The sequence below is a fragment of the Bactrocera neohumeralis genome, chromosome 6, assembly GCF_024586455.1.
Source record: "Bactrocera neohumeralis isolate Rockhampton chromosome 6, APGP_CSIRO_Bneo_wtdbg2-racon-allhic-juicebox.fasta_v2, whole genome shotgun sequence".
Classification (NCBI taxonomy): Eukaryota; Metazoa; Arthropoda; class Insecta; order Diptera; family Tephritidae; genus Bactrocera; species Bactrocera neohumeralis.
Genome location: NC_065923.1, coordinates 26,921,384 through 26,930,349, shown reverse-complemented (window position 1 = coordinate 26,930,349; position 8,966 = coordinate 26,921,384). Strand labels below are relative to the sequence as shown.

The following is an 8,966-nucleotide window of genomic DNA, read 5'->3' as shown; positions in this document are numbered from 1 at the left end:
TTAGGCTTCTGGAACCAACTAAGTCCTCGCAATACTCAAGCTACCCGGCAAGCAATTGGATCCCATAGTATCATTGATTCTTGGTCATCACTTATGGTAGCATGAATACTATATGCTATCGTGTGTGTAATAGTTTGTATGCCCTGAACAGAATATATTAAGTTTGCCACGAAGTTTGTAACATCCAAAAGGAAACATCAGAGACCCTATAAGGTATGTGGATGAGCCAAGCCGATTCCGCGTGTATATATATGTATGAACTAGTACCTAAGTTTTTGAGATGTCGATTTGAAATTTTGCACTCGTCCTCGGCACGGACAGCTGAGTATGGCTATGGTACCATCTCTGAAGAAATTGTTCTGATCGAATCACTATAGGGCATAGCTGCCATGCAAACTGACCGATCAAAGTTCGCTGTAACCGAAGTTAACGTTACTTCTTGTTTTTTGTTGTTCAAGATATACTTACATAACATTGATAATATTAAAATTTTAATGAAATTCCTTCAGAACGCTCTTCGAAAATGGGTGGTAAGTATACTTAATCCTGTCCCTCTTTGCAAAACATGATGATTGTTAGTCGGATTGATGTCCAGGACAAATATGTAAGAAAGATAGCATGGCTTCATTTTGAAGATTAAAAAGTATTAATTACAAAATATTTTTTGTATATGTAAGTATATCGTTTTAGCGCGATGCTACTACACTTTTCTAAATAAGAATTAAATCTCACGACACGCTTATAGCCATGAACGTCACAGCCATTACAGCACAATTGCTGCTGCTCATATGCCATCAATTTGGTGATAGACGTCAACACCTCAACAAATTTATTAATTTTCAGTAATCATCTTTGGGAAGTGCATAGAGTAACGGGTAATTTTAAAATTATAAAATGACGTGCGCATCTAACTGTCATTTAGCTGTGTTCATATTTATATACAAACATACATACATATACATAATTATATTAACAAGCGTGGGTGGCATCGTTGATAATTTCTTCTAGAATATTTAAGACTATCTTAAGACTGCATAAAAGTTCGGTGAAGTACTGAAACTCTTTACTGAAGCAACTTGCATTATGAGACTGCTTCGAAACCTCCTATATAGGATCCAGCTTTAAGAGTCGGCTTTAATATTTTTCAAGTGCCTTACTTCAGTTTACCAGCTAGAGATAAATGTAGACTCAGCTCTTTCCAGGTTGAAAAGCAGAATTTATGTCCAACTCCAACAGCAGTTGTGTTTATGTAACTGGAACGCACCTGGATTTTTATCCAATCCAAATTTTTATTCAACCCAGATTTTTATCCAGCAAGGGTCTATCGACTGTTCCGAATTCAGTAATACTATTTGGGGAGTGTTTTCCTAACAGCGATGGAGCTTCAACAAAAGGTTTGGAAATTTATTTTTGTTTGAAAGCAAATTTTTACTGAGAGTACTAAACTTACTGAACAAACTCTTTTACGAAACTACTGAAAATGGCTATAACTCTCCATCAATAATATTGGTAGTGTACTCAAACTAGAATTTTAAGACTCCACCAAAATTTAGTTGAAGTATTGGTAATAAAAACACAACTAACTCGAGTTATCTGGAACTATTTGCCTCATCGAACCATTGGTTTTCTGAAGCTCTTTTCAGGCTTCGTCAAGTATATAGGGCCGGATTTGGTAATAGAGTGATCTGGAGTGAAGAGAAGAGATCGGTTTATAGAAAAAGCAGAACTGGTTTGTTATCAACTACTAATTAAACATAAGAAGAAGGGTTTTCAATAAAATTAATTTTTCTTTTCTTGTAATATTCGAATACTTGGGAACCCACCCTTGTAAATTTGTTTGTCTCATTCGTACGCAAATTTTCGCTCATATTTTATGCGCTTGCGCATTCTCATGCACCGCAATCGTTTGTACTCGTATCGGCGTGAGTGTCGGCACCGGTGTTGACGCCGATCAATGATCGATTACCGGCACGCCAGAATTTGCATAAAGTCACGTTGAGGTGATTAGTTCGAGAATGACATTTGTATGCAAATTAGCAGCGCGTGCATCGGAACGACAGTTGACTTTATTTATAGTTTGTGTTTTCACTATTGTTTTTGCTTACATACAAGTATTTGTTTTTTTTTTTCTCAGCACATTTCCACCTTTGCGGTTTTTTCATTAAATTTATTTGTAATACTACACTTTTTCGCACCGCATTTAATATATTAGCTTTTCTTGGTTCTTCAGTATGGAAAAGAGTTGTTGGCACAATTAAAATAATAAGTAAGGTCTAGCTGGTTCTTTTTCTATATTTTAAATGATTAATCTCAAAATTTATACGACTGAGTTGTGCTTGGTTTCGTATTTTTATTCTTTACAATATTTTTCTCCATCTTACTTTGACTTAAATTGAAAAAAAAACCTTAGTTTTCACGTAAATTTTCTCAGTGTGAGAATAGGCTCACGCTATTCACAATTTTTTTCAAACATCTGGACTTGGTAGCTCAGAAACGTACTTGGTTTCTAAGTGGTTTATAAGTTCTATATATTTTTTCGAAAATTATTTTCAACCGATATATGTATGTATTATAAAAAAAGTCTATTAAAATGTGAAAGTGGATCATAATAGATTCGTGAGCCGCAAAACTCTGATTGACGTTCTTAATCCTTGTGCCACGAAAATATAATAGTAAAGGTCGAATCGAATAACAAGGTGGTATAAATTACATAGACTCATTAACCAGTTTAATGCAATGTTTTCTCTCTCTCACTCTTATTGAATTCAACTGGTTAACTATCTTGTTGCTTCCAAATATAATTCTTTGGTAAGGGCTAAAGAAGTAGGGCTAAAATGAGCAAAGATATATGAATCGAAGACTTCTTTTATTACTCCTGTCGTACACAAGCATCTAATTGATATTCGCGAGGCTCTTTTTTCAACCGAATCCGTAATTGGCACTGTTTGCATACGCCAAACAAATTAACACCGTCTTCTCCTGTAATTGGCCCGGACGTCCCTTATTCGTTTCTTTATTTAGCCTTTTTTTGCGGCTGCGCGTATATGGTACAGCTTCGTAAGCTTTCATGTATACGTGTAACGCCCAAAGCGCAAGTGGAGCCTCCAAAGACATGTCCTGTCTCTGATTATACCTTTTCGATGGGCCAAATAAGCAATGAGTAGTGTAAAAATTAATGTGTCTGTAAGTAGGTACGTACATCTTTAGATATGTATGTCTTAAGGCATTTCCGTTTTGATGCTCGTAAAGTCTAAGTGGGCCCCAATATATTTCCTTAGCATTTTGTGCCTCATTAAATCGCCGCATACAATTTTAAAGTGTTAAACGTCGCTGATTACACTCTAAGTAGAGCTTTTTGTCTTCTTTCCCATGCTCGGCTGCAAATGTTGTTTGCGCCTGACTTCTTTCGCCAAATTTTGAAAGAGTGCATTTTTTTACCAATTTGAAGTACAAAATAAGTGGAGATGACAGGAAAAATTTTATTGGAGAATACGTATACAGGTATGTAATTCATTTATGAGAGAGATAATTCGTCGACGTATTATACTATTTCATGAGTGAGAAGAGAATTGGTAAATTTTGTTGCCATCTGGGTTCTTGCGAAGAAGGGACTGATGGCGTAATCTGTCAAACAAAAATTGAATTATATATTAAACTTGGAGAGACCTGGCCAACTGTGAACTATAAATGATGTTAATATTCATAAAATCATAACCATCTGGCAACCAGAACTTTTCTCTTTTTATACTCTTGCAACCAGTTGCTACAGAGTATTATAGTTTTGTTCACCTAACGGTTGTACGTACCACCTAAAACTAATCGAGTTAGATATAGGGTTATTGTATATATATATAAATGATCAGGGTGACGAGAAAAGTTGAAAACCGGTTGACTGTCTGTCTGTCCGTCCGTCCGTGCAAGCTGTAACTTGAGTAAAAACTAAGATATCTTGATGAAACTTGGTACGCGGGCTCCTTAGTACAAAAAAAAATTCGAGTTCGTAGATGGGCGTAATGGGACCACTGCCACGCCCACAAATCGCCATTAACCGAAAACATATAAACCGCCCACATTTTGGTGAAATCTCGTATCTCGGGACTTGACCGACCGATTTCGACAAAATTTTGTACGTGGTATTCATATTTCTATGTCACAGAGCGAAAACGGGCGAAATTGGAGTCTACTTCCCATATAGCACAATTTCAAATTCCAATTGATTCTTCACTTTTCAGTACAAAAATCAAGAAGCAAATAATATAACGCTATGAAACTTTTCACAAATAATAACATTAGTGTATGCTGTCTTATGATTAAAAATTGTTCAAATCCAACTAAAAAGATTCAAGCCCCGAGATACCGATTATTTCGACCCCAGTACCTATAGTTGACTTTTGATCGAAAATATTGGTCAATGTGTTCACTGACAATGGCTTGTATGTATGTCAAAAATGGGTTGAATCGGGGCAATATTTCCCTTAGCCCCCATACACCTAATATAAAGTTTTTCGAACTTCCGGGTGACTTTTTACCGCATATATCGGCCAATATGTCGGGCATCTTAATAAAATAAGAATGTTTTTCTCATAACAGTGTAACTTTGTGCCTAAAATAGATAAATTTTAGCGAAAACTTGACCTATCCCCTATATAACAAATAACAGGATTTTCGAATATCCGGCTGACTTTGCCCTACATTATGGCTTTTTGGTATGTGACTGGTTAATAGTATGTGGCAGTGGAAATATAGATAAAATCGGGTCAATACTAGCCCAAATTCCATACACAACATATAATGATTTCCTTTTTTTTAATAAACCATATGTGTCTGTCAGCATAAGCGTTATATGTATATATATGTATATATAAAACAGCTTTCGAACCTCTGGTTAACGTTTTATACGTTAAAGTATTTCTCTGGCTTTGATTCTTGCAAGTTGCAAGAGTATAAAATGTACGGTTGCACCCGAACTTAGCCCTTCCTTACTTGTTATAATTAGCAATTACAATTATTTTAACCTGAAAAGGTTAGATGGGTTTATGAGTTTTAAAAAATAGATTTTTTTTAACTTACATATAAAATTCTACAACACCTCCAGAATATTGTCCAAAAATTTCAAGTTGATCCGAGTAATAGTTTCGGAAATACAGCCTTGACAACTTGTGCGCTCGAGGTCAGCTAGACTAAGTCTTTAAACTCGCTTTTCTCGAAACCGTGGTTTTGAAAGATTTCTCGAGAACTACTCTAAAAGACTTGGACGAACGATTTTTTTGTGTATAACAACTATTTGAAACAAATAATATTGCGAAATTTTCTTTTTTTTTTAATGTCTGCCAAAAATCAAATTTTAACTAAAACACGTATTTTTTTAATTTTAAATTATCTTGTAAAGAGTTATCCTGACAACGCGGTCGCATCTGTTTTCCGATGGGTCACCAGGCTTCGCAATGATCGAGTTTTAAATATTTTTATACCCTGAACAGGGTATATTAAATTTGTCACGAAGTTTTTAACACCCAGAAGGAAGCGTCGGAGACTCTATAAAGTATATATATAAATGATCAGTATGTCGAGCCGAGTTGATTTAGCCATGTCCGCCTGTTTGTATATATACGAACTAGTCCCTCAGTTTTTAAGATATCGTTTTAAAATTTTGCAAACGTCATTTTCTCTTCGAGAAGCTGCTCATTTGTCCGAACCGATATCGGACCACTATAGCACATAGCTGCCATACAAACTGAACGATCGGAATGAAGTTCTTGTATGGGAAACTTTCACATTTGACAAAATATATTCACGAAATTTGGTATAGATTATTTTCTAAGACAACAATGTAATCTCCGAAGAAATTGTTCAGATCGGTTAACTATAGCATATAGCTGCCATACAAACTGAACACATAGTTAATAACAGAAACGCACCTGTGAAGGGTATTTAGCTTCGGTGCAACCGAAGTTAACGTTTTTTCTTGCTTTCCAAAAATTTCAGAATTTCTTTGTTAATAGTGTATGTTTGTAACAAAAAAAGATCTAATAAAATATTTCATTTTTTTATGAGAAAAAAAATGGTTGAAAAAAGACTGTTTTTAACCGAGGAAATCCATGTAACCGCTTAATTTTGAAAGAATCATAACCATTTAGTTCAACAAAAATCAAAGATCTGACCATCAGAACTTTTTTTTTAATTACCATTTACAATTATTTTAACCTTAAAAAACTTAAATGTACAGGTTTTGACCCAAACTCAATAAAATTGTTCGGAAACGAAATAAGTTGATGATCTTGATTTTGGTACTGAACAAATTTTCTGGCTTCAAGAGTAATAAAATTGATAATTTTACTAATTTTTTCCACTTTTTTAGCCAAATATGAAAATATCACATGCCTGACGTATATAGTGAAGCTTATTAGATTCTGATCCTAAGGAATTGTATCTCAACGAAGTGTATTAAAATATCTTAACATTCCCAAATTTCTAAAAACCGTTCTTAATAGTTACATAGCTAGTTCAGTGGTATACAGACAAATATATATAAGCACATAATATCATCTTTTCATCTCAGGCATGTATTGCAAAATTATGAAGGACGCAAGGTAGCCGCAAAAATTTACACAAAACAGCAGTCGAAGTGGAAAAAAGCATTTATATTTTAATGCAGCAGAAATTTTTACGTTTGCTACGCCCTGTTGGCAGCACGCTCGTGCACCCACAAACATTAAAAACATACATATGGATATACAGACATATATAGTACATATATACATATGTATGTATATATATAAAGACAGTTATGAAGTAATTGCATTGATACATTTATACAAACAAGAAGACCAAATCATTATGCTATGTTGCACTGGAAACCTAATTTCGTTGCAGCACCACTTAGGCCGTCAGATAACAAAAAACGAACATTTACCTTTAGTAAATGAGCCAGAGCATAATATAATAGTATATGTATGTATGTATGCTTGTTTGGCGTTTTATGCACAAATATTGCGTCACGCTGCTCATAAAATCGTTTGTTAGCGACCATAAAAGTCGAGGTGACAGACAATTTCTGAATGTCATATTTTACGGTGTCCAAAAACAAAAAATAAAAATGAAATTTTTGCATTCCTAAAATAAATAAATATGTATGTGTATGTTTATGTCTATGTACTTGTAAGAAATGACAGCCAGCAGGCAAACGTGACGCAGCCGCAGTGGCGGTGTGCCGAACTTATTGCTCTGATTCTTTATTCTAATTATTTTTTAGGCAAAATTTTGGTTTTTTCATGCCACGCTTAAGAATTTTTAAGATTTAAATACAAATGTTTTTGTTTGCAGCCACGCGCCTTTCGGTTTTCTTTAGAATAACACTCATAAAACGACCGCTTGATAGTTTTTTGAACATAATGGCACCCATTATTGGCAACAAAGGCATTATATTTTGTGTTTAATCGATCTAAATTATATTGTGATTGCTGATATAGCTAACACTGTCGAGTTTTTATTGAATAAAAGTGGTTACGAAAGAGCTTTTAGGTTAAGTTTTTTTCATATCAGTTTTTTGGGAATTTATACGTTTTTCTTGAGATTGTCTTCAAGTCATTTTATGAAATATTTTATGAGTAAGTAAGTTATAGTACTTACTATAAATACAATAATACACTTGGCCCTCCAATCTACTTTTACTATTACATATGTGTATATGGTAGAAAAGATATCAGCTGTATTTGCCTCGCTATGTTTGAGGTTAGCTTTCAAAATATTTGCCTGCCAAAAACCAAGAAAAAGTATCTAATTGAACTTTATACAATAAGTGTAGCAGTTTTCATACAAGAACTTGATTTCGATCGGTTAGTTTATTTATCTCAGCAAAATTAATACGGCTGTGTAAACTGGTGATAAGCAATACCAAAAGCTCTGTCAGGATCGGGAAGTACCTCTTAGGGTCGTTCAATACCAAACGAGGTTTCAGACAAGGCGATTCCCTATCGTACGACTTCTTCAATCTACTGCTGGAGAAAATAATTCGAGCTTCAGAGCTGAATAGAGAAGGTACAATCTTCTACAAGAGTGTACAACTGCTGTCGTACTCCGATGACATCGATATAATTGGCCATAACAACCGCGCCGTTAGTTCTGCTTTCTCCCGGTTGGACAAAGAAGCGAAGCAAATGAGTCTGGTCGTGAACGAGGGCAAGAGGAAATATCTCCTGCCATCAAACAAACAGTCGTCGCACTCGAGACTTGGCTCCCACGGCGCTATTGACAGTCCTAACTTCGAAGACCAAATTCTACAAGTCACTAATCATTCCCATTTGCTATATGGTGCAGAGGCATGGACGATGACAACATCTGATGGGTTGGCATTACGAGTTTTCGAGAGAAAGGTTCTGCGGAAGATTTATGGTTCTTTGCAGTACCGCAGTTAATGGAATGATGAACTATACGAGATATACGACGACATTGACAAAGTTCAGCGAATCAGGAGACTACTTTGAGAGTATTAGAAGCAGTACCTAACTGGGAAAGCAGAGGAAAAAACTATGTTAAATGACCCTAAAAAGAAATTGAGAAAGTTAGTTGATATTATTGGCATCTGAGAGGAATGCATCAGCTATATCGTTTACGATTTTATAAAATCAAATTTATTAATAAAAATTTTTATTAATTCAGCTTCTAATACGGTTTATAAAGTGAAAGAATAATGCAATAAACTCATCCTTCTACCACTATCTTCGCCAGATTTGACACCTCAATGAATATTTAATTGCTCCAGACTCAAAAAATGGCACGCTGGAAAAAGATTCCACTCAAATGAGAAGTTCAGGAAGGAAGCAAACGCTCAGATATCTTCATTGGTGTTTGATTCATATAATGTAATGTGAAAAGACCAGGTGAAATTTAAAATTGTGTTATAGTGGCCCAGTAGCCGCGGTTGTAATTGCATAATTTATTGTAATTGTAATTTACATAAGGAAATC

General features: G+C 34.9%; 1 long non-coding RNA gene across 1 annotated transcript; it reads right to left on the bottom strand.

Moving 5' to 3' along the window:
• Positions 1–267: 267 nt before the first annotated feature.
• Positions 268–702, bottom strand: LOC126762635 (uncharacterized). Its single transcript, XR_007667494.1, has 2 exons — positions 469–702; positions 268–414 (listed from the first exon to the last, which is right to left on the bottom strand). It is a non-coding gene; the product is annotated as an uncharacterized LOC126762635 (long non-coding RNA).
• Between the last annotated feature and the right edge of the window lie 8,264 nt (positions 703–8,966).